The sequence below is a fragment of the Phalacrocorax aristotelis genome, chromosome 10 (genome assembly GCF_949628215.1).
Source record: "Phalacrocorax aristotelis chromosome 10, bGulAri2.1, whole genome shotgun sequence".
Lineage (NCBI taxonomy): Eukaryota > Metazoa > Chordata > Aves > Suliformes > Phalacrocoracidae > Phalacrocorax > Phalacrocorax aristotelis.
In genome coordinates, this window is record NC_134285.1 from 3,598,035 (window position 1) to 3,624,325 (window position 26,291).

Consider the following 26,291-nt stretch of genomic DNA (forward strand, 5'->3'; position numbering starts at 1 on the left):
AGGAGCTGTTCCCCAGCAGCCTCCCCTTCCGCCTGGCCCTGTGGTGTTCCGCTGGCCCGGGGTCCCCGGGACCTCCCCGGTGTCTCTGTAGGATGCTCTGAGCCAGCTCTTCCTCATTCCTCTTCCTCTCATCCCTCTTCCTGGCTGATTTTCCCCCAGCTCTGCTCCCAGTGATCCCAACGGATTGCTCTCGTCCCCTGGCTGGGGTGACACCTTGCACCCTGGGCCGCGTGCCCCGTGCTCCCGGCTCCTTGCAGGCAGGGAGCAGGCAGCCCTGCCCCAACGCTCATCAAGCTCCATGTACCGGCTCCGAGCGGATCCGATGGATTTTCATTTCCTAACTTTGCCCTTCGGGCTATTTCTAACAAGCTTCCTCATGCTTTAAAAAAAAAAAAAAAATCCTTCATCTTGCAGCGCGGTGTCGGAGCGGCAACGGTCGGGACGATTGTGCCTGCGAGGAGGCTCGAAATTAATTATATTGCAGTCACTTTAGGTAGGGGGGCCATCACACTGACCTCCTCGGACCGGCTCCTGCCTGGCACCCAGGGAACAGCCAGAAACACCCTCCCAGAGCAAACAGGCTTTTTTTTGGCCTTGAAAAATATAATTGCCTGGCGTGATATTCAGCTGGTGCAGCATGGCCCTGGGCGAGGAGCCACTGATGTCCTCCCATGACCCCGTCCACTCACCGCACGCCATGTCCACAGCCCCAAGCCCCCCATGTAGCCTCTGCCTGCAGCACCGGGTCCATTCACCCTCCTGGACTCGTCCCTCTCATTGAGAGAGAGGAATCGGTCCCGGGCGCCTTCGTTTCCGCTAATCAGATGTTGCAGTGAATTTCTCAGCACCCGGCACATCCCCACTTCATGCCACCACCCCCTCCGAGGCCAGACCCGCTCCCGCGGCGTGCCGAGGCCCCCATCATCTCGAAGGCTTTCCTTGGTGGGAGAGCAGCGATTATTTCTCTCAAAAGGTCTCTTATAATGGAAACCATCTCTCCATCCCTCCTTGGTCTCCTCCTGCCGTGACCCAGGCTCCGTTGAGAGGAACTCTGCTCCGAGGCAGCGCCGTGTTTCCATGGAAAGAGTGAATAGCAGAGTCTTCCCAGCGGTTTATTAGAATTCCTTTTACTTCGATGGAGAGTTTTAGAGCAAAGTAAAAAGGCTTTAATGTGGGGCTAATGGAGCCCCTGGGAAGTCCAGGAAGGAAATCTCCCCTGGAGAAGAGGAGGCGTGAGGAGAGGGAGGGCAACTTTCAAGACAAATTCCTGGACAGGTTGAAATTTTTTTGCAGAAGCCATCTCAGGCAGCGAGAAATGGAAATGAATGTTTGTTTTATTTTTAACAGATGTTACAAAAGACCTGCCAGTAATTCAGCGAACGATGCAAAACCTAGATCCCACTCACTTTTCCCGGCATGTCTTCCATCCCCTCCCTCCCCTGCTCAGTAAGAACGCTTATTTGCATTTAGCATATCGTATTTAAAAAAAATAAAAAATTAAGCAATAAAATAACAATCGTAAGCCACTTCATTTCCTCCCTCCCTAAGGCTTTGGTTTCAGTTTAAATCCTTGGTTGTAGCAGCTATTAATTGTTTTTAATAAATTTTTCTGTCTCCTTGCATTTGACAAGCCCATCTACCCACCTGCTTTGGGGGTCCCCCTCTTTCCCGGTGCCCCCTCCTGCTCTCTCCCTGCTGTTCCCACAAGGGACACGACAGCTCAACTCTGCAAAGTATTTGGAGCCCAGTGACCACCGCTCCCTGCTTGGGGACCCCGGTGTGAAATACAACCTGCAGCCTCCTCTTTGGGGGAGAATACAGGGATTCGGCTGTGGTTAAGAGATGGGAAGACGGAAAGGGGAGGAGGTATGACAGGGGGTCCTAAAACCGTTCAGCCAGTGGCTGGAACAGGAGTAGGAGCCCGGCCCTCTGAAAAACAAGGTGCAGAAGCCCATGCAGGCACACACACCAAGGCGCTTGGCCGGCTGGCCGGCAACTCCGGAGTCAATCTAAAACTGATCATGATGCCAGAGCACTATTTGGGGTGAGATACAGCACTTGTGAGTGTCACACATGAAAACCAGACCTGGGAGGCCAGTGACAGTCCTGGGCAGAGGAGTCCTGAGTCCCACGGATGCCAGATCTGAAAATGAGCAAGTTTGGCAGCTCCTGGTTTAACCCTTGACTGCAAAACACAAGCTGTAATGGCTCCCTCTTTTCATGCCTAACCATGGAAAACCGCTTTTCTCCTCCTGATACCCAGCTTTCCAAAGAGCAAGGTCCCACGGAATCCTGGACCAGGCAAATCCACGTGCACGGCCACGCTTGCAGGTCATGGTTCCCGCACGTATCCCATGCAGGAATGCCTGGGGGCGGCCATGGCTTTTTTTGCACAAGAGATCATGCTCTTCCAGCTCAGACTCATGAGACGAAGGGCAGGAAATCCAGGGTTATTTTCTGCTTCGTTTCTCATTACCACCCCGGCATGCACAGCCCCGAGCGGGGCACGCACCGCAGCCCGCCACCCTGCACACCTTGCACTGGATTCACACTGCATCGATGCCTTGTTTGCAGGATCCCAAGCCAGAAAGGAGGAGACAGGCTCCGGAGAGCAGCTACAGGGCAGTGCTGATACAAATGGGGTGTCCCTGCACCCTTTATAAACCCTAAACCCTGCCTGATTTCCAGGCAGAAAATGGCATCCGTGTGCATTTCCAGGTGACGGAGGGAAACTGGCTGTTTTCACTGAGCTTCCTCCTCTTCCTGTTACAATTCTGCACCTGGTTAGCAACTGTTGGAAAGAGGTTAATCACAGTCCTTAAATCAGGAACCTCGTTGCGGTATGCTCGGGATGCACATCTGTGCTCTCCACAGCCCATCCCCTGTGGCATTTCGGAGAAGGCAATATGCCAAAAGAGAAAAAAAACAAACAAAAAACCCAAATAAGCCCAATCCCCCCCCCCCCCCCCCCCCAATGAACGATAAGCATTCCAGGGTGCAAGACTCCACTAATTCCTCGAGTTGGCCCTGTGGTACGTGTGAAACACTCACTGTACCCCCAGCCTGGCCACGGCCGCGGGTTAAAGGCGTCCTGGTTAGTGCGGTGTTGGCACAGCCATTATGTCACAGAAAAGGCTTTTAAGGGGTTCGGTTTTTGCTCGCTAGCCAGCCTTGTGATGGAGGGGAGGAGGTGTCCCCTCGAGATGCCTGGGGAGCAGGGAGTGATCCGTGCGGATCACGGAGACTGCGAGCACTCTTGGCCCCAGACCCGGAGCTCAGCCCTGCATCGGGTCAGCCCTTGGCAGAGGACAGGCTGGAGCTCCGGCAACTGCCAACCGCCCGGCTTTGCTGCTGGTTTTCCAGCGTTGCAAAGCCTGGCCTGGCCTTGCTATTTCTAGGCCCATCCCAGGGGATCACCCTGCTCTCCCTGTTTTGGGAAAACGAAGCCTTTTGGAGCGCCAGAGTCCTTCAGAGACTGGTGCTGGCTGGGCCCCGGGCTGCTCGTGCCGCAGAGCCGGCAGCGCTAACCGCTGGAGACGGAGGCTGTTACGCGCGTGCACGCACACGCACGTGCACAGCCCGGAAAATGGAGAGGAATTGATCCCGGAGGCAAATCTCTTTTGTTCTAACCCCGTTGCTGTAACTGGATCTCCCCAGGTTCTCGGCTCAGGAGCCGCAGCGGATCACATCGCTTTCATGCCTTCTCCTGGTGCCAGCTTGTCACATTCCCCCGTCGCCGGCGGCGGGGAGGGGACGAGCAAGAAAGGGAGGCATTGCTCACAGCGCTTGTTTACCTCGGCAGCCGCGCACGAGGGGTGTACGGCGGTAATGAGCAAAAACCGAGAGGGAGCAGATTGCAGATCCGCGGCATGAGACCACCCCCAACTCACAGGCTGCCCCTTTTTAACGAGGTCCCCCCATCCTCCTCCCCGCCAGGCTCCCTGTGCCCCGACAGCCTCCCGCCTTTCCCTGCTGTCTCGTTTCAACTGCAGAAATGCTGATTCACAGAGCCCGGCGCAGGAGGCGTTTGGGAGGCAGAGAGAGGAGCGACCCGGCTGCTGCTGCCTGCGCAAGCAGCGCTGCCTCTGCGCAACACCACCCGAAAGCACCCGACCTCCCCAGGCGCTTTTACACCAGTGATTAGTGACAACGAAGTTGCTGCAGATTAATCCGCTCTGCGCTTATTCCGGCACCTCTCACCCAGTGACTCCCTTGCCTCTCAGCAAGGTGAATTCGTGCCCCCTACTCCCTGGGAGAGCTCGTGCGCTGATTTTTCTCCCCTTTCTGCACAGGGGAAAGCAAGGTGAAAGATTTCACTCCGTGTGCCCAGTGCCACGCAGCAAGATGCCGGGACTCCCAGGGTGGGTCAGCTGGGATGGAGCAGTGCAGGAGGTGGGGTGGATGGCACATGGGTCCCCAGGGAAGTACTTTGCTTTCCAAGTGATAGGGCAAAGCAAACAGCACCCTGACCTGCCACCATGCAGCCAGCATGCGTATCAGAGTCCTCGCTCGTGGATGCTTTGCTGCCCCACCAGCAATCCGAGCCCTGTCTCCTCCTTCCAGGACAGCCAGCGCCCGGTGGTGGGGTCTGCACCCCGGCTAGCCTCCTGGCATTGAAAACCACACCAAAGATGCTGTGCCGTGACAGCAGTTGGCATGAGCCAAACCTGCCTGCTCTGTCTCACCTCCCCTCTCCTGCTAGCGCGGTGTATCTGGTGCGGTCCCTGCACGCAGCAGGCCTGAAATCGGAGACACGAAAATGATGCTTTTTTGGGGCAGGCTGTGGGGATGGTGTTCCTGGCAGCCCAGGGCAGGCAAATGTCTGCAAAAGCAGGGGCTGGCTGTTCAAGCATCCCGCTTCTCCAAAGTCCAGGTCCCTTCCCTCTGGGACAACCACAACACCTTGCAGAAGAGCTTAGGTAAATACATCCAACCTGTTTTACTCCATCCTGCGTGTTCAGTTGCATTCAGCGACCTCCTTCACTTCTCCTCCTTGAGGCCACACTTCATCCCAAAGTCACCTGCAGTGCCACGATGGATGCAAACATGCCAGGACCTCATGGATTGAATGTCACAACATGACACACACCTTCCCATCACCCTGACGCTTCTCCCTATGCCATGTCCCTCTGGGCCGCTCGGACCAGGCAGGATCCAGCCCAGAACAGGGGATACAGGAGGTAAACCTGGTGAGCCAGGCAGGGAAGCCGATATTGCATCCAGCTCTGCAAGCTGATGGGGACATGCTGGATGGGTCTGGGGACACCGGGTCATCAGCAGGACACCCCTCACCACTGCCATGCTGCTGCATCTGTGCCCCGAGGTTCAAAAACCAAAACCATCTTTTACTTTATTACTCTCATTTTTTTTTTTGCAGGGCTGTATCTAAGCCATGCCAGTCCCCTGATCCCCTCCGCATGGGCGACCGCCTGCCTGCAGCCGAGTGGGGCAAGCTGGCCTGCTCATCTCAGCTCAGTGAAAAGCCATGGTGTAGCTGAATAGATTTCCATGATGCAAATGTAAAGGCCCCAGTGGGTTTGAATAGTAGCCCTTGAGGTATTATCTCAGCAGTGCCTCGAGGCAACCACCTGAATCCTTCCGTGACTGCTGCACAAACCCGACATGTCTCCAGCGGCTGGGGATTATGGACAGACCTTGCAGAAGCCACCGCAGCCCACACAGTCAGCTCTCAGATGCCCCCACATGTGCCCAACCCTCAAAAAATAAGGCGCGGTGATGCTAAGGTGACCGAGGTCCAGATGCCAAGGCAGGAAACCAAGCCGAAGTTTTCACATTAATCATATCGAGTGCTATTCTTTTTCATCTATTTCAAGGCAAGTCAAAAAGAGGTTCACACTCTCCCCTGGCAAACCACAGAGGATGACGTGAGCCTGTCTCTTGCATTGCAAGTAGAGTGTGTCAAGCAATTAGCAAGTAATCAGGAATTCAGATAGGGTGGGCAGGATACGATCCCTCAAAGCTCTGGCAGGAGTAAAACCCACCCCAGAGTTTCCCATCAGGCATGGAAGGCAGCAGAGGGAGCAGGGGCTGTTGGTGAGCTCTCGGGGCGCAGAGCAGACACCGTGCCAGCGGAGCCTGCTGCCATAAACCATCTCGCATTTAGCATGTGCTGTAGCTAAGAGGCTCCAGGCATTCAGGCATAGATTTTCCCTCACTCATTCCCAACCGCAGCAAGGTGGCCAGGGCCATTCAAAGTGCTGGTCCTCAGGTGTCCTGCAGACCCACCAGGTCACCCAAGCACCCCTCTGCATGTCCCATCCTTGGGTGTTTCGGCGTCGCATTAACTCTTGTTCCTGTCACCAGTTTTACTCCCTGATGCTCTGACTGTGTTGGTTTCTGCTCAGCATCCTTCCTGCAGCCCAAATCCTGCTTTCCTGGAAGTTAATGGCAAAACCAGCGCCACGGCAGGAGCAAGCCTTCAGTGCTCACTCACTCTGTGAAGCTCTTTCCACTTCGGTCCCCCAGTTCTGCTAAAACCCCATCACACAAAGGCCTGGCACAGCACACAAGTGGTACGGTACCATTACACTGAGCACCCTGGAGGGGGGACACGCCGGCTCACAGCCTCCCCAGACACCTCACTGGTCCCCAGGAGCACCCAACCAGCCCGGCAAGAAGAGAAGGAGGGTTACCCCGGGGTGCGAGCCGCCAACCTGGGCGCACACCTCCCTCCGCGTGCAGGGCCCAGGGCGCAGAAGGAGCCGGCGCGACGGGCGGGTTGCAAAGGGCACGCCTAATCTGCCACCCGCCCTTTCTCCTCTCCATTGCCAAGGTAGCAGCAGACAATGCTATCTGCTGGGTTGTCAGCCGTCCCTCCTCCCGCCGTCTCTTTAGCCAGAAAACTCTCCATCTGTCTCCAGATGGGGTGTTTCTACCACTCCAGTCAAACCGATTCAGAGTGGAACAATGATGCTTTGTTAACAAAACAATTTTTGTGTGTCAAGCCCTCCTTCTTGCGGTTTTTTTTCCCCCCAGTCCCCAGTGGGTCAGCTTTGTGTGGCGTCCTACATTTTGTTGTTTCTTTCACATTTTAAAGGCTCCGTATTTCAGTACAAAAGGTGCCTGCGGAGCAGCTTTTATCTGCGAGGCAAGACTTGACACATACGCAGATCACAATTGCGACAGGAGGTTCGTGATGTGGTGGTTAAGGGTGGTGTCAGGACCTTCAGAGTGATGAAGCATTATTTCCAGTGATTTTTGCCTCCAGGATGAAAATTAGAGCTGGTCCTACGCTGCATATAAGGCTTCTGTGAGCTGGAATCCCCCAAGGGCTCATGGAGGGAGCAGTGAGAGAAAGTTTGATCTTGCTTTGGTGCAGGGCAGGCATCAGTCGAGCCCACCCATCCTTCTTGTGTCCTGCGGAGGACAGGGCACCTCTGTCAGCTTGTGAGGGGAGGGGACGGGTACACAGAGCAAATCTACGTGCCTGTGAGTAAACCACAACCGTCTCCCTGGTATAAACCCTATCGTGGTCAGGAAGGCGAAAGCTCAGCCCTCCCGTGGCCAGAGCCTCCGAACGAAGATCCTGGGGTGCGCCTGACTTCTCCCCAGCTACCTGGGGTTGGATTATCCCCCTCAACCTGCTCCCTCACCCAGCAGCAAGAAGGAGATCTCTCTTTTCTCTTCCAAAGGCATCTCTACCACACAGGCCTCCAAGAAAATCAGCTCTTCCTGTGGTTTTTTTTTTTCTCTCTTTTTTTTGCCCTGAAGCAACAAGCACACAAACCACCTTCTGCTCTGCACATAACCAGCAACTCACAGCAAATAACCAACCCGCTGGCTCCAAAGCAAACAGCTTTGTGTTCCTAAGCAGCCTGGCAATTTCTACACAAGTGGGACTTCTTCTTCCAGCTCCCCCCACGTTTGCAGGGATGTTCCCTCCTCCTTCCTGTCCTCAGGTAACTGCATCTTCATGGAAACACCAATATTTTTATGAGTCACCCCCCCCTTCTTCCCCCCTCCTGCTCTGTGGCCAACACCCCTCTGCTTTTGAGATCAAAGCCGAAGGGGACCAGCTGTGTCACGTCTTTTCCTCTCCAGCCCTTTCCATCTCCATTTGCAGCCGTTGCCAGCGCGAGCCCCTGCTGTTCTGACAGCGCTTTGTGCTGCCCGTTCAGCGCCACAGCTCTGTGCCCGCCGTCTGCTCCCCCTCCATCCCTCTCCTGCCTTTCCCGCCCCTGCTCCAGCCACACCAGGAACACAGGGAACCCTCCGGAGCTCTTGGCTTGGTCCCCTCCAGCACGCACGGGAGCTGCCCCACCAGCCACCTCAGCTGCTGCCCGGCCTGTCATGTGCTGCTTCGGTTCAAGAAATGTGCTCAGAGAAATGGGATAATCTGCTTCCGCTGGAATCCCATCCTAATTCCCCGTGTTTGGAAAGTCCTCCACAGACCAGAGCGCAAGACTGTATCTCCCTCCCAAAACGGCAGCTCCACGGGAACCTTTGCTCCGGGCTCATTTCGCCGAAATGAGCCGAATTTCGGCGCAACTTCGGCTGGGGAAGTCCAGGTGCTTCTGAGAAAGCGGCCTCCGCGTTCCAAAGGTCAAACGACTTGCGCAGCCCTCCACGCTGCAGCAGGGATTTGCAATGCGACGGGATAGTTAGCGTCAGGGATGCGCTTCTCGCTGCATCCAAGACTACGTGTCCATTTTTGGCCCCCGAGGGAGCGCCGCTCATGCATGCTCGATGGAAGCTACTTCCATTTGCAGCAACTCACAGGTCGGACAGGTCCGTCTTCGGGGAGTATATCCTGTCCTTCGTGGCATCTCATCTTGACCGCATCACGTGCGCTTCCTGGGTGCTGCGATTGTACGTCAAGCAGCATTACAATCCCCACTTCCCGACACCTCGCTGTAACTCTCAGCTAAAATCCAGCTTGGAGTTGTCTCTTCTACAAGGACTTTGAAGAAAGCATCGTACAGAATTAAGTCTCAGTGCTTTTTATATGCAAAACGCTGAATTTAGCTGCTAATGGCAATTCCCATCAGAAAAGGATGGTTAGTAGTGGCGGGTGTATTTATGAATACTTTTTAAGCAAATGCTGTGAGGCGGGAAATCTATTGGTCCTCGCGGAAAGCTCCCCGGTTTGCTGCTGCAGGCATCTAAATGCAAAGTTTCAACATGGCTTTTGTGTTTTGTGCTCTGCTACACACATCCCTCTCGACTCTCGTTTCTCAGCCTCTCTCCCACGGTCACGCGCGTGTCACCGTGACCTGCCCGGCTCCGGGAGGGAGGCAGCATCTCGGTTCTTCACCAGACACTCCACTGACTTGTCGGTAAATAAAAGTCAGAGGATCTACTTGACTGCTCTCCTCAGCTGCTCTCTCCAAAGTGGTAAAGGGCTGATATATAAAATACCCATGTCCTGGATTTCTGGGAGCTTTCCACTGTGAGCGGATTGTTTTTCCCCAGCAAAGCCAGGAAAGAATTTAAGAGTTGGTCAGGGTAGTGAGATTGCTCTGCTTTCTCTTTCCTGGGGCAGAAACCCAGTTTGAAACAGATTGCTAGCAGCTAAATGCAAGTTCCTTAGCAGCTTCCAGGGTGAAAATATTCCCTCTCCAGACCTCCTTTTATGTCCACAACACTTTATTCCGGTGGAGGGCTCTCTTGCTAAGAAAAGCTGTGATAACTCCCAGCCCTGTCTCCACAGTGGTTCAGGTATGGGAGCCAGCTCCCCTGCAAGCATCCCTTGGTCCTACTGCCCAGCTGAGATGTCCTTAATTCCTCCATCTGTCCCCTCCAGGCTCTGGCTGGCTCGGCTCTCAGACAGTGAATACATACAGCAGGCTGCAAGGCTGCTTCTCCTAAATGTATGCTTCTCCCGCAGCTTGAGAAGAAACGATGTCTGCTAAGTCCCCCAGCCTGCTCCTGGGTGCTTCTGGGGCTTTCCATGCTAAGCCGCCTTTGTCCCGCACACCGCATGCAGACAGACAGGGGGTTCACACCAAAATCCACCTCTCCTCTCTGCCTTTAACTGAACCAAAACAAAAAACAGATGGAAAAATCAAATGCTGGCAGCATGAAGCATGTGGGCTGCACTTGCATCAGCCCTCCTGGAGCTGCAGAGTGTATTCCCTCCTGCTCTGGGGTCCCAGGGCAAAGCCAGCCTGCCCCAAAAGCGTTATTGCTGGGTGGGGGGTCCCGCTAATCCCCTCTGCCAACCACCGAGCAGCACGGAGGTGGAAGGGACAGAGGGAAAGAAGGGAAAGAAGGGAAAGCAAGAGGCACGAGCAGCCTTAGCGTTTTGCACTTTAAGATAGTCCAGGAGGAGCAGACAATTTTATCTTCCAAGCAGGATTTGCACGATGGTTGCACACTGAATAGCCGTGGGACAGCCGTATACTGGATGCTGAGCTGCTTTTAACAGAGCTCCATCCATCCCACACACTCCCTGAGGCAGAGCCCCTACAGAATAGCTTGTGACCACAGAAATTAAGGCTGTGCCCTAATGAATGCACGCCACTCTGCCGGACGTAAGCTGCTCAGGTGTCTCCAATACTGGGATTTCTTACGCACTCAGCGCCTGACTTTGCAACCTTAATCATGTATTTTTTAGTGTTGTTTCTGTGCGCACGTAAGCTTATCTTCTTTTACCACAGCCTCCTCTTTTCGCCATCTTTCTAGGGTAAACAATACCCGGACTTTTCCACGTCCCTCCTTGGGAGTGCATCAGTGTCCCTAAACTTCCCTGAATTTTGCTCAATTTTGCAACTGCCCCTCCGAACCGGGGCGAGCCGTGCAGCGCGGCGATGGGGCTGTTGAAGACATGACTCCAGTTCCCGCTGGAGCCTTCCTCGCCCACCGATGCTCGGAGGTCGCTCCCGCATGCGGCCGAAGGCCCGATAGCCCCCGTGCCACGCCAACGCTCGCCGTGCTGCACGGCGGCAGGAAGAGAGGGAGCGGAGAGAGCCTGCGGTGGGGGCAGGGGCCGACGGCATGTTTGTGGAGTAACGCTCAAACTGCCGTAACGGATTGCCTTGTTTACACTGGTCCCAGGGAAAATCACTCCGGGGATAGAGATGGAGAAGCATCCAGAAGCCTCTGAGAACAGGAGAGGCTCTGCATCCTCCTGCCTCTTACTTTTGCTTTCAAAACCACCAACCCCCCGCCCCCTGCCATCGCTGTCAAGGCACAGAAGTTTTAAAATCACTGTAGTAAGGACGGGAGGGATGGGGAAAGGAAAGGAGCGTCCAGGGGAGCGTGGGCTCCCCCTCACCAAGAGGAGCCCTCGTTATCCAAGGATGCACCAAGAAAGGTTGCTGGGCCAGGGGCTGCGGCGAGGAGTTGCCACGACATGCTGGGAGAGGGAGAAGAAGAAATAGGAACCACCTTAAGGGAGGGGAGCCGCCAGCAGAACACTTTAAAATGACTAAATACTTTCCCAATATCACTCCTCCACGTAAGCACTGCTGTAATTGCCCTTGGGATGTTGCACAACGGCGAGAGGGAGGGGCAGGTGCTGGCAGGGCGGGCAGGGAGGGAGGCGACCCCGGCCAGCTGCCGGACCAAAAGGCGTGCAGACCTCCGTCCCAGGCGCTGCTGTCATCGAGGAGAGACGCTCGGCATTGCTGCACGTACGTCTCTGCCACCTCGGGGCCCTGCTGCTGAATTTAGCCCCCGAGGGGCCATTCCTCACACGAGCTGAAGGACTCCCCAGAGGACTCACTCCTCATGCCTCTGAGACACAGCGGGCTGCCCCAGGGAGCAAGAGCAAAAGGGGAGGAGGACCAGAGCCCACGTTGCACTGTGTGGCAAAAAAAAAAAAGGCAAAAGAAAAAGAGAGATATAAGGGCTTCATTCAAGCGCGCTCACTCTCTGGAAGTCTCACGCAGAGCAGCTGGTCTTTAAGACAGTCACCAGCATGACATGCAAGCACAGAGTGGTTACATTTCTGGGTGCTTTTATTAGTGACACTCAGACAGGGGCATCCACTCGACCCCCGTGTGAAGGAAAACGGCTGACTCATTCTTCCAGCGATGCTCAAGAGCAGGACACGGCGCTCTGTAGCAGCAGCGCGGGTCCTCTCCCGCTTCGTAAGCCAGATCTCTGGATCCGGGCTCGGACACCACGCACGTACGCACGCAGCAGCTAATCTGCAGATGCGCTGGGTCCCTGGATAAAGCATCCACAGCCTTTGCTTCCAAAAGCAGCCCGCTGATGCTCGAGTCAAAAGGGAAACCTCTGAGAGATGCAGTCTTGAGGTTTAAAACATCTGTGGGCCACCAGCCATTAAATAGGATGCTATGCTGGTTTGCTGCTACCGGGTCTTACGCCAGGTTCATCACTGTGCCGGCTGGGTACCGTCCAGCAATGCATTAAGTGATGTGACTATTTCTGTTCTCATCACATGTTTGCTCTCATCCTCTCTAGGGTGTGTGTGTGGGGAAAAAAAACACACATTCATTATGGAGTGTCTTATTTTGGAAAGGCTCTTCCTTTCTCTGCGTAATGTGTGCTGTTGGGCTGTGGGCAGAGAAGGGGGATTTTATTTTCCTAATATCCATGTACTCAGGTATTTCTGTTAGAGGAGGCAAAGTCAAAGAAATGCTAATCAAATATCCAGGAGTGCACAGTGCTGACATCTGCACCTCGCTACTATATGGCCTTTCATTAGCATTACCTAAATGTACGACCATACAAAGAGCAGATTTCCTTAGCAACAGGGCTGCCTTCATATTTCCTCCCCACTACCCCCTGCCCTTAGAAGAAAAATGACTTCAGCTCTTTTGCAGAGAGGTGCTCGCAGCCACTCCGCGATGCAGCAGTGCTATACAACGCTGCCAGGCTGACTATATGCTGCATCTGGGACGCTTTCCTCTCTACGCCGGGACCTGCAAGCCATAAAGCAACCTCTTGACTTAGCTCTTCTGTACAGCCACAATAAAACTCCTCTCTTTTCCTAACGGAGCATATGCAAAACAGCCCTGTAAAGGCAGAGGGGGGGATCCTCTCCTCCACATGACTTACAGCTCCCCTCGCTGAGGGAGGATGTCCAGCACACATGGCAGTGCCTCATCGCCCGCTGCCGGCTCCTCTGCTCCCTGCCACCCGGTCGTGGGGTGCCCACTGCCCTCCTCCCCAGACCACGCTTTAAGCCACCTTCGCCTTGGGCAGGGAGCTGCCAACACCCCCCTCTCCCCGGATCTGGGCCAGAAGGACCGAACACTTCATCCTCTGCGCTCTCCCCCGGTGCCACAGCCTGGTGCGCTGGGCTATTTTAAGAGATCGTCTGGGAGACTGGCACACGCACCGCGCTGCCGGGAACTCCCTGCTTCTGTTTCAAAAAAGCTGGAGGCTGGGAGCCTACTGGGACTCACCCCTGTGATTCCCAAGGTCTGACCCTCCTCTCGCTGGGACTGGTGCAATGCTGCTGAGTCAAACGGAATTACTCCCAATTAGCACTGGTGAAACTGGAGGAGAATCGTGCCCTCCCCGGCATTTCAACCCCTCCGGCTGGAGGCTGTGACCACTAAGCCTTCCCCCTCCAGCTATGCCCCTGTTTTTCACCTCCCTGCTCTCAAACCCACTCATTCTGTGTTGCCATTCCCTGCCTTTTCCACACGGATACTCTCTCCCTTTCCCATTACGATAGGGTCTTTGATTGCACGATCGCATAACTTTAATGAGACAAATATTTATTTTGCAGATATGGGTTAATCAGACCGAAGGTATAGAAATATTTCATGCGCTAATCAGAGTACCTTCAGCAATCAGTATAGTAAATAACTCAGGTAAATTAACATAGGAGTGTTCCCTTATCAGGTTTTAGTCTAAGATATATGTGCATTAAGGACTAATTTGCCCTCCCCCCTCAGATTTGGGCTGGAGCCCAAGATAAGGTTCAGACCAAGGTTCCCTCCCATCAGCTTTCACGGGAGCTGTGCAGGCTTTGCTCCTGGCAGGATCAGACGCCGGGATGAATATTCAGCAGCACGATCGCCTCGCCTTTGTTTTCTGTGCTCTGCACCTTTAAATTTCCAAGGGCTCCGCTGTTTGCAGCTCAGACAGCCTTTTTGCATTCAGTTCATTGCAAGCTGACACAGAAGACGCGATGGAGCAGGTTGTGTCTCCTGCTCTGAGCCCTTCACGCCACTCTGGCAGCGTTCAGGGGCCATATTAAGAGCTGCGAGTAATTAGTGAATTCCTCCTGCCCCAGCGCGGCACGGAGCAGCCATACGCAGCACCTCATGGCAGGCTGGCGGTGGCTGGCTGGCCGGCCCTACGAGGTGCCAAGAGCAGAGGTGCAGCAGTGGCTGTGGGGATGATGGGCTCCCGTGTGGGTCCAGAGGGGCTGAGAGTGGGACGAGCCAAGTGAGAGCCCACGAAGGACTCTCTGCCGCAACAGGCCTCCCCGGGGCGCCCGCCCACGCTCCTGCAAATTAGTGGTCCCAGGGGACACCTTATGTGGGAGCGCAAGAGCTGCCCAGGTCCCCCAGCCTCAGTGTCCCTTGCTCAGGTGTCCCCAGACTAGAAGCGGCTGTGCTCCTGCCCCAAAGCAGCTCCTACAACTGCATTTTCCCAGTTTTGCTCAGAAACAGCTCCCACAGAGGAAACACGGAGGACCTGGAGATTCTGCCCTTGCCTCTGTCATGTTTTGGGATCCCTGAGAACAAAAAAGCATCGGAGGAATGGCAGGCATTATAGTAACGATGGTGACAAATTTAATTAGACCAGGAAGCTCTGGAGTGGATTTCAAATGGCAACACGGCATTTTGTGTGAAAGCATTGCCTTGCTCCCCCCCTTCCCTCCCCGCCTCCACCACACGGCTCCATCCAAACCCACCCCACCCCGCGGGATGCGTCCCTCTAATTTTCCCACATGTCGTCCCCTTCATCCCCCCTCCAAGGACCAACACATTCCCGCGGTCTGGAAAATGCAACCGTAGAGCAATTCAATAATACAGCGGCCAGATGTGCAACAGTATATCCAACATGTCATTCAAAGGACCCCTTCAGTGGAGCCGAGACATGCTATCCCGCAATCTTAACTAATACATCCTGGGGCCCTGGAGGAGTTGATGGATGTATACAATTCCCTTTCCTACAGCTGTGGTCCCTTTTAGAGGGGGCATCCAGACTCAACAATAGCCCCGCTGTTGCTTTCAAGACAGAACCTCTTCAGACAAACCGGGCTTAATCCTGACCCCGCTTACACCCACCCGGACTCTGCCGAGGTCGGTGCGGTTTCGGAGCCAAGGGCCGAGGGCAGGATCTGGCCTCGCAGAGACGACGTCTGCCGTTTCACCTTGTGCTACAGCCTCTGAGAAACCTTGGTAACTGGTTGGAATATAACCACCTTGGGGAAAAGGCAAACGGAGAGGAGCAGGTAATAAGATTTCTAACTGGTGCTGGTAGAAAGAAGGAAGTAATATAACAGTTTAATTAATCTATGCCTATTAGCGTTATTAAAGAAAACAGGGAGCTATTGGAGATTTACCTCAGAGAATATCATCAAACGGGGACCTTCTGCGGGGAATTTTATGTCTCTGTGCCCAATTTATAACCAGCACGGAGGTGTGGTGTTAGTGACAGCCAGTGCTGAAATGTCACAGTGCTTAGAAGTCATTAGCTGGGGACACAGGGAGAGAGAAAGAGAGGATGGAGGAGGGGACAAGGGAGAAATGGGGAAGGAAGGAAAAGGAATTAATTTAATTAAAAATATCTTTAGAGCCTGTCTCTTGATTTGTGTGGTTTTGGGGCTTGGCAGAGATGCTGAGAACGGTATGGAAGGAAAATCAAGGTTGCTGGGGCTTTTTGAAGCTGATAAAAAAAAATAAGCACACTTTTCATGTTCAGGAAGATAAATCCCCATTTTCTCAGTCTCAAGACAATCCAGTTATTTACTGACAGTTTTACTGTGAAATAAAAAGGGCTTTAAGCTTCTTTCTACTTGATGTCTCCATAGCCTGAATATTATTAGATCCCAGCCTGGTGCAGCTGGAGTTTTGGTTAATAAATTTAACGTCATTAGACAGAAAAGCCTTCTACTGAATGTTGCAATTCTTTTTTTTTCTTTTTTTTTTTTTTCGTCGTTGCAGTCAGACTGTATGTAGGTGGTAAGAATCAAAAGAAAGGAAGTACGCTTGGCAAATAGGGGAGTGCTAAAAAAAGGTTTTGCTCGGGCTCCAGTTCGGCGCGAGGCTGTTTTGCCCATAGACAAGGCAGGGCTGAGCCCCCACGGGCGGACGCACCCCACTGCCGCAATGGCTCCAGTTTTGCAGCATCTCTCTGCAAAACACTCCTGTTTTCACAGCGATGGAGCGTCCTGGGGTGCTCAGCCCACCCAAGGGGTCAGCACTGCGGGCAGCCGTGCCCGCCAGGGCGGCGAGGTCTCGTATGGCAGCGTTACGCTGGGGCAGGGGCTGGGTGGCTTTTCTGAGAGGAAAAGTCATCTTTTCCACCCAAAGTCTGCCTTAGGGCTATCACAAGGCCAAGGGTTGGCATAGCAAAGCACACCTCGGTGGGACAAGGCAGGGAAACAGCTGTGATGGGGTGGGCGAGGAGAAGGCAGATGGCGGCGGGGCCTCCATGTTCCCCCACAGGGAACCAGGCAGCTGTGGCCCCTCGGAGCAGGGCTCACCCCATGGAGGGAGAGCTCCCGCCCCAAACCAGGCAGGGCCCTGTTCTCCCCTCAGGGTACCCGCCATCTTGCATCTCCCCCTGCTACCCCCTCTCCTCAGCCACTGCCCTCCCCACCATGGCCGCGCGGCTGACAGGAAACACGCTGGGCAGGAGGAAGACACTGAGGAAGATGCCGAAGATATCGTCCCCCTGCCGCACACCCAGCCCACTTCTTCCCCAGCTCCCTCCTCGCCACAAGCAGATGGCTGCCATGGCAGGGCCCTCCTTCCCCACCAACAAGCCTGAAGTGTGGCGGGGTTGGGGGGATGCTTAATTTTGGGGAGCTGGTCCTTGCAGGTTGGCTAAAACATGTCCCACACAGTGGGTTTCTAACCCCAAAACCCCATGGGCGTTGCGGACACCAGGAGAGGGCTTTGATGGCAGGAAGAGCCTCCGCATCCGAGATAAGCCCTTTTACAAAATAAATAGCAGTGGAGGGAAGCAGAGGAGCAGAAGAGGGGTCTCGGGGAGATAGCGAGGGGCCAGGGCTGGCCGGGGCCAGGCAGGGACGGTTGCGGAGCCGGGGGCTGCCGGGACGGGAAGGAAGTGGTTGTTGTGGGAGTAACGTCAGGAAGAGCCTCCGCTGGGGCCCGGGTGGGCAGGGAGAGGGGAAGATCAGAGAGTTCACGGGATGGGGACGGGGATGGGGAGGAAGCGCTTGAGGAAGAGGAGGCTGAGGGGAAGGGTCCGGTGTGGGGACGGGGAGGGGGGCGAGCCCCCGGGCAGAGGTGTGCTGTGAGACGCCTGTCCTGGGAGCACAACCGACCCCAAAATGCAGCTGGATTCAGTTTACTCCCCTGCCCAAAGCAATTTCTAAACAAGGTTGCTCTTTTTTTCTTTAAAAAAATCCCCCCTCCAGTGAATAAAAGCAAAACAAATAATCACGAGAAGCAAGGCTGGGTAATTAGCAGCAGATGGCTTGCGATGACAGGTACCTTCATACCTGTGCACCCCTACTTAACAGCCTTCGCACTTGGAGGTGCTCCCAGATCCGCTGCTCTCGCCAGCTGAACAATCGCAGCCCGGCTAGAGGCACCGATACCGGAGTGCAGACAGCAGCGCCGTGAGCTGCTTTAGGGAAATCCAGTTTAGAGCCAAGGCAATGCATGCAGAGTCATTAATCTAGGTCTAGTGCCAATAGGGATGGCTTTGCATTAGCGCCGGGCCCCTTTGTAGTTCAGACAATCAGTCGTATTCAAACAGCGCGAGATAACACTGCAGAAAGCTGAGACCATCACAGCTCATTCCTCCTGTAAGGGGCGGGGGGAGAGGATTTACAGGCAAAATAGCATTGCATTAATGGGACTGCTCAGTATTCTGCACAGACGCTCGCGGATAATGTCTTTGCAAACTAACTGCAATAAATTAATTAAATTAATCTACTATGCTGTGCTTGTCCCCACCCAACATCAAATTCAAGGATGATCAGGGCTTGCCTTATCCTCCATAGCCTACGAAAGAATCTGATCTCACTTGCTCTAGAGTTTCTGAGGCACTGAATTGCAAAGTACCACCTGCCTCACTAAACTAATCACCAGCCTGGTGGTTTAGATCACATCAGTTTTACATGTAATTAAGACTGTCCAGGAGGGCATGCAGCTGCTTACATGGTCGTTCCCTCTTATACAGCAACGTGCCTCCTGCTCAGATAGGTGCAATTAAACAAGCCTGTTCACAGTCATTAAGCATTAATGCACCTCATTAGCATAAGAACTGGAAGAAGCTTTGATGCAGGGAACCCCGCAGGAGAAGGAGATAGAGAGAGATGTACATACAGACAGGAAGGCGAAGGGCTGGGCCACCACCTCCTCGTGGCCCCGACCAACCATTCCAGCTCCATTTCTCCAAAGCAATGAGCCATGCAGTGCCCTCCTCCCCAGAAATGGGACTGGGTTATCTTTCTCTCCCCCTCCCCCCTTTTCTAAATTATGCTGGTGGAAAAAAAAAAAAAAAACAAACCACCAAACTGTTGGGATATTAACCTAGCGAATCCATTAATAAGCTGAACTCTCTGTTGGCTTTGACACAGCACACTAAAGCTTTAAAGAGACAGGGCCCCAGACACTGGAGATAGGGGCAGAGACAACAGCGCTAACAAAGAGCCACTGTTGCCACGGCCGTGGCCATCTCGGGTAGGTCCAGCTGTCTTTGGTGTTCTGTTTTCCAGACACAAAGAGCAGACTGAACCGTTTTGGTCTGAATGGCTTTCATTTGATGGTAAAGAAAATGAGAGGGAAGAAAGAACCTAAGTAAAGTGTCCAGGAGAGAAAAAAATAAAAAAAGAGCATGGTGTGCTGCAGGTCTTCAGTGAGAAAGGCTGCAGCTCCCCGGAGAACAAAATGGGGCTGTCTCAGGGCGCAAAGGAAAGGCGACGTCGCTACTTTGGAGCAGCGCACGCCACTGCGAGCGAGGAACTGTGGGTAAGCAAGGATGTACGCTCCAGGGGAGCCGGGACGGACGCCGCCTGTCTCTTACATGCTTGCCCGATGCTTTGCACGGCAATGCACAGGTCCCTCGGTATTGCCAGACCACAGACAACAAACAGCTTGTCTAACTTGGTTTTAATCTCCAGGGAACGACCTGTGTTTGTACAGCTCCTGGCACCACCAGCCTCAGAGCCCGTTAGGAGACTCTAGCCTGGATCACTGCGCGTTAGCATGCAGAGCCTCAGCGAGCTTTACTGTCACCACGGCAAGAAATGGGCTTGCATCAGGAACATGAATCTGCTGGAAAAAGTTAACCTCCGAGTGAAATGGCTTCAAGGAACCACCACGCTCATGCACTACCACGGGGCTGTTCCAAATCTACACCTCAACCCACACTGCATCCCAAGGCTCCATCCCGGGATGGGCCGGGATGTGCCTGCCCTGCACAACCTTTCTGGTGCAGCTGCAGCCTCAAGATGCCCAAGTCATGGCCTCGCATCTCTACCAGAGGCCAAACCTGCATCCCATAAGCCTGAAAAACAGGACTGAAACGTCCAGTCCAGATTACTCTGTTCTAAAGCGCAGCCCTGAAAGACAGAAATGGAAGCTGAGACCTGTTAAATCCATAGACCCACCCACTGGAGAGCCATGCAGGCTCGTCCCTACAGTACGTTCTCTGGCCCTTCGTCTAGTCCAGTTCATAAGTGATAAAAGCGTCCACGACTGCAGCTCTCATCTGGGAAGAAGAACAAACAACCCAAGCAGATCTTACCACTGGGAAATGGTTTCTAAGGGTCTCCAGAGATATCCTCTTTCCTACGCTCATTCCATTAGTGCTGTGCATGCTCCATTGTCCCAGTCTCTCCCTCCTTGGTGGTTACATCCTACAAATACAAACAGATTTCGAATCCCCTGTAGCTATTTGGCCCACGTTGACAATAATTTTCCCTCCTTGAACACCTTTTATCTAGAGATCTGGAAGCATCTCCCTGGCATTAATAGTTATTAGCTTCACCACCATCATGTAACGTAGGGTTAGCACCGTCACATTTTGCAGCTGAGGGGAACTCGGGCAAGGCGCAGTTAGAGATTCAGTCCTGCTAAGTGGTGCATCCTTGTGTGCTCTATCGAATGGCACAGGGATGGCAGCGTTTGGCCCCTTGCTGAATCGGGCCCTAAATGATTTGTCGACAGTGTCAGAGAGAGGAAGAGATCCCAGGTTTGTGCCTGAGTCACCAAACCCTCTGTCTTCCCTTCTGCGCCTAGAGAAGTCAATGGAAATTCTCCCATGGAACAGCAATGGGAAGTTCATGCTTTTTGAGTCACTCGAAACAGCCTTTTATTGGGGGGGGGCGGCAAAGAGGCTTTTACCGTGCAGTCATTTTGATAAAGCGTGGGGCTGGGCTTTTACCCAGCAACAGGCTGGGAGAATGACTGATGGAGACCATGACCCCAGTGAACCACAGCCCTGCTCTCCAGTCCCTTCCCATTTGCCTTTTGTGATTACAATTAGTAGTGGGGGCCGGCAGGTGGGGGAAAAATAAAATAAAATAAAATAAAAGCCCCACCCCACCCCGCTCCCACCCCCTCATTGTCTGCGTGAGGCTGGCTGAGCCTCTGCACACTGCAGTCCTCTGCCCATTGTACTGCTGAGAACATGCGAACAGACGCTCTCGGGCAATGGGTTTTATTGAACGCAACTTCAATGGCAAATGGGGGGGGGGGGGGGGGTGTAGAAAAAAAAAAGCCTTGAAAATCCATGCCAAAAAAAGAGGTGGGGATGGTGTTTTTTAATGCAATCAATGGCTCCTTCCTATAACTCTGCCTGTTGTGAGGAAATTTCTTTCCAGTAGCAGCCAGCAGCAGTCCCAAGGCTGTGACATTGCTGTAACGCTTGGAGCTCAGCTCTCTATCTCTGGCAGCAGCCCCGTCTTTTTGTCATTATTGGCTGTGATTGCAGGGGGTGCACGCCAGCTCGCCGAGTGCTGAGATATTGCTGTCTTCCCCTCCCTCTGGACAACCTGCCCTCGGAGAGGAGTTTGGGAGGGCGGTGGGGAGGAGATGGGGGTGAAAGAGGGAGCTGAATTCTCTCTGCCTCCCATGAGTAAGCTCCTATCCAAACCCACATGGATAGGTAAAGGTCCCCAAGGCCCTTTCGGAAAGCTCATTAGGAAAGTAGTGACAGATGCATTAGCTATTAAAAAAAAGGGGGGGAGAAGCTATCATAGAACTTTAAAAAAAAGCAGCAGCAGCCACCCGACAGTTTTATTGCTGTCAGATCCTTTTTTTCAGTGGGCACGTTGCAAAGCAGGAGAGGGGAAATATCTGACGCATGCATGCTCTTCCCGTGCTCTGGGCTGTCAATAATCCAGCCGGGGTATTTCTCACACCCCCAGGAGGGAGCTGCCAGCTCTGCCCATTGCCACTGCAGCCACTCACCCTCCTTATCCACCCCAGCACCTCCCAGAGGGGAGTTTTTGGGACAGGCACGTCTGGCTGCTGACGAGGCTGTGGGAAGAACCCGCTGGGATGCTACGGGGGGCCAAAAAAACCTGGGCGTCAGCTGCTGCCATTGCCGCCTCCAAGCTGCAGCCTGGGGAGGACAGGTCTTGGCATGAGATGTTCCCTCCTGATCTAAGCAGAGGCCGCTGAGACAGTGATAGAGTCCTGCGTGCCGGGACCTGCTGTCCCTGCAAGCTCCGGCAACGCGCTCAGTGGAAGGACGGGTACAGGTCACATTGTGCAACTGCATCGGACGCAGAGTCAGGCTCCCAGCCCCATCTCAGCCCAGGCCCCCCATCACTCCAGCACAAGGTTGCGACCCGCAGCCCTCGGAGCCTGGGGAACAGGCGTACACACGTTAGCAGGGTGCGCACCAGCAGGAGTCGCCGCCTCCCTGCACCGAGGGTGAGCAACACCTCTGGCAGCAGCTGGCGGCCATGGAGCCCCATGTAGGGACTGGGGACCGCACAAGGGGCTGGGTGGGAAATGGTGGGCGCTGGATGAAGACTGGATGCTCTGGGTAGTGGGCTGGGCTGGTGAGCTGCTGTAGGCAGGGGGGTAGATGATGGGAAGGATAGGGAGGCAGGATCAAGGTGATGGTGTGGGTTTGGTCCCCCCCCCATCCTCTGAGCCAAAAAGGCCACCACTGCTCTTACACCTGCGTGAAGAGCAGAGCCCAGGTAATAACAGGAGAACAACAGATGTTGCACCTGCGTGACAGTTCCCGAATGGCACCAGACAAGCTGGAATTCACATCTGAGCTGCAATGGCAAAGCTCTTCCCACAGAGGCGGGAAGCAGGGATCAAAACACTGCTTCCACAACCCAGCACCAGGTCCTGCCTCCACACACCGCGTTTTCCATGGACCATCCTCATCACGCCAGGACACTCATGAACGGACCTCTCTGAGATTTCTGCCTCCTTCAAAAAGGGGCACAGCTATTTCAAAAGCAACCAGGAGGGGTATCGGAGGCAGCCGTCAGCCCGCGCCCCCCGATCTCCCCTCCTGCCGCCTCCCAGCCGCAGTCAGGAGGCAGAAACCTCACCGGAGGAAAACAGCAGCAGCAAAAACCGTCCCCCTCGGTCGAGTTTTAAATGGCTCTCAGATCCCTTCAAACAAATCTAAATGCACCGATCCTATTGTGTGCATAAATCTTTGCACCGGGGCCTGCACGCCTCCACACTATTGATAAAGAGAAATGAGTCTTAAATATTTAATGAGCGAATAAACCCGTTAAGAGGATATGATTAACTGCATGCCACAGCTCTGCATTTAAGGTGTCCCTGCTGTACCTTTAGAGGGGTTTTATTTTTAAGGGAAATCGGCAGCAGCAGCTGGTGGAAGCGAGCAGCCGGGGTGTGCGGGTGCTGCACGAACAGGAACGCTGGCGCAACGCTCCACTTCGGAGGCATAAATATGCCACAGGAGCCCATGCTGTTACGGGGGGGGGGGGATGGACGGGTGGGGCCGATGGCAAGGGGGCAGATAATGAAGCCAAGGAGGTTTTATGAGAGGTGGCAGGAGCCAGGCTGTCGGTTAGAGAAAACATCTGAACTCTGCACCTTTCCGTCTCACCTCGCGGCAGGAGGGGGCTGCTTGGGGGGTGCCAGGAGACCTTGGAGCTATTTCCAGCTGAACCAGGGAGCTGGAGCGCGACCTTGGGCAAGTCACTTATGGTCACCCTCTGCCTGGAGTCGAGCTCTGCACGAGACAACCAGAGTCTTGCCTGCTGCGGGTGCAGATCAAGGCAGTACAGGGAGCCAGGCTGGTTGCACGTTCCTTCCCTCCGCCTGCGCCGAGCCGGCAGCAGCCTCAGCCCGGGGCTGGAGCGCCAAGCGGGGCCAGGGTACCAACTCACCGCCCCACACGGGCCAGCCCACAGGATGTTTCCCAGGCACGCAGAAAGCCGTCGATGGAAGATTTTATGAAACCAAGTGCTATAAATGTCCCCTCGCTATGTGACTTTTTATGTTTCTAAATTATTTTGATCATTATTTTTACCAGAGCGAGGCAAATAATACAAAACAAACCACTGTGAATCATCACTCCAGTTTTTAGATATGTTAAATTTAGCTGTTTTGGTGCCACCTTTTTGTTTATATTCTCCAAGTGTTTCTTGCCAACAAGTTACCGGCAGGGATTTTTGGCCAGGAAGGGGGGGGGGGGGGAAGACAAGGCAGTCTCTTAATTTTAAGCGGCAACTGAAGATATTGGAAAAAAGTGAATTTCAAATTCTTAATTGCAACAGTTTCCTCCCCAAACCTCAAGTCTAAAAATTAAGCCTGCCCAATGGGGAAGCCAAAATCCATCATGTGATGTAAGATCCCAATTAAAACGACTCTCATTCTTGAGACTGAGTATTCACAAAAGAGCAAAGACCGCGAATTATTTGCAGAAATTATCTGGAGAACAATTTTGAATAATGAATACGATGGGGGAAATCACAGTCACTTTGAATACTTAATGCAACTACAAAAAATCACGAACAATATGTGAATAGAAAAGAGGTGAAATGCGTGGAATAGATCATTTATCACAGTCCTGCCACCATCAGCGATTATTACATACGAATGATGCCCCTGTATGGCTGTAAATGCTGCAGAAATTAGCTATAGCGACTGATAGACAGATGGAAGTCATGCTTGGAAATACACCTAATCGAAGAGGCTGTGCTACCACGGCCAAGTAAGGGACCACATGCCCGTGACCTGGTATAAATCAGGGCAAAATACTCGGGAAACGGGATGCATGAAGCAATCCCAGGCAGGAGGAAGGGATGCTGTGGAGAGCAGCTGTAGAGGAAGAGGCGCGTAGCCCTGACAGACGCTGGCCAAATCCCAAGAGGTGCTAGTGCAGAGTAACATCGAGGACAAGCTTCCCTACTGTGACTGCGGCTGGTAGAAGGGGTGGGAGATGCCTGCTCCCCTCCTGCACGTGGCTGGCAAGCAGGGCAACAGCGGGGAAAGGAGAGGCTCCAGGCTGGTCTGGATAAAGCACGGGTGGATGCTCCTTCACCACCCTGCAACGGCAAATACTGTCCCACCGGCCAGAGACTGTGAGCATCCAGACATCTGCGGGGTCTGAAGCTGAGCCCTGGGGCTTCAGCAGATCCCACCCTGCCATGGCCACCTCTCCTCAAGCCCTGGGCTGAGCCAAACTCCAGCTTCACCACGAGAGCTGCTCCCATGGCCACCTTTGATGCTCAGAGCATACAGAAGCAGACGTCTGCTAAAACCTGAATGGTCTTTCTTGCCTGGGAGCCAAACTCCAAGTCTTTGTTACAGTTACTTTAGCACAGCATTAGCTTTGTGTTGCATCTACCGGCACTGAGCATAGAGGCCAAACCCTCACCAGCCTTGCTTTTCTGCCAGCAGAGTTCAGCTGGGAGGGAGGATATGCTGAAGCGAGAAGGCAGAGAGAGTTTGGGGCGCCGGAGTAAGTAAAGAGGGAGAGAGGTTGCTGGAGGACCTTAGGGGCCACAGCAGGGCATGGAAGAGCTGGGAGAAGGCACCAGCATGGGGAAGCTGGGCTGGTGGCTGCAAAGGACACAGCACGATCGTGACACTGCTCAGATGGAAGGGAACTAGCATCCTCGAGCAGCGCTGATGGTAGGATCCAGCCATGCCACTTCAATAACTGGCTTTTTCCTCTCCAGCGCACAGACTCTGCAGAACCACCCATCCCTGCAAAGGCCGCTTCAGCCCAGGCTGGAGCATCATGTGCTGGGAACCGCAGTCCCTGAAGGGTGCTGCCACCCACTTTGGCACGGGCAAAACCTACTCTCGCAGTCGCTGCCTGCGCTTCCCTGCAGAGCATGTAACTGCCCCCACGCCGGGCAAAGTCTGCAAACACCGCTCAGGCGGGGAGACGCTGGGCCTCTTCCTGCCCGAATACCGTGTGCAAGGCAGTGCAGCAACGGTCTGGTAGAGATGGAGCTTTTTTACATCCCAGCCTGGTCAGCTGACGTTTATCAGGGTAACAAAAGGTTACAGCCTGATCACAAGACAGGCTGACAATGCGTCTTCCCCTTCTGGGGAGGAAAGTCAAGCACCAAAGTTGTAAAAGGAGTCCAGTCATCTTTCGTATCTTCTGCCTGCAGTTTGACATGTAGAGAGATGGTTCCTCTCATCTTCCTTTGAAATGAAAGACAAAAGGAAAATGCAGAAAATTCTGCATTTTAGGTGCAGGAATTAAAAAAAAAATCAAATTCTTCTTATGTTTCAGGTCAAATATTCCGCAAAGCTTCTATTGTGGTACTCTAAGAAAGCAGAGGCTGGATCTCTTGAATTCACTTGAATTCAGGATGTTTCTATCAATGCATACCAGCATTTCAACAAGCCTGGCTGCATGTACACAGGAAAGCCTGGCTGTTACACGCCTGGACTGAGGCACTGAGAGAACCACTCATGAACTGAGAGTTATTATTTCTTATTAACTCACCTGGAATCTGATTTCTTACATGCTATTTTGGTACTTGGCTGTGGAGTGAAACAGCTCCTTAAAAGAAATAACAAAAAAGAAAAAGCAAATCATCTACCAGTGCAGGATCATCTTTCCAGTGGACTCTAGCAGGTCACCAGCAACCTGGATCAAAAGCAATTAAGACTGTCCTGGTGGCTTCAGAGTTTTCTTCTTCTGCCCCTTTATTTACCATAGATTCCCTCCGTGGCAGCACTAACTAGCCCCTGCAGAGATTGCCCTGCTCCAGCCTCCGGCTTTTC

General features: G+C 53.7%; 1 protein-coding gene across 4 annotated transcripts in view; it reads right to left on the reverse strand.

The window, feature by feature from the left end:
* RAI1 (retinoic acid induced 1) overlaps nucleotides 1-26,291 on the reverse strand; it is a 76,556-nt gene that overhangs the window by 43,829 nt on the left and 6,436 nt on the right. For 2 of the 4 annotated variants that reach the window (XM_075104751.1, XM_075104749.1), the window contains exon 2: nucleotides 19,840-19,951. The exons of the other annotated variants lie outside the window; for them this stretch is intronic. The gene's annotated coding sequence lies outside the window, so the exon portion shown is untranslated. The remainder of the gene's footprint in view (nucleotides 1-19,839; nucleotides 19,952-26,291) is intronic. 4 annotated transcript variants of the gene reach the window in all.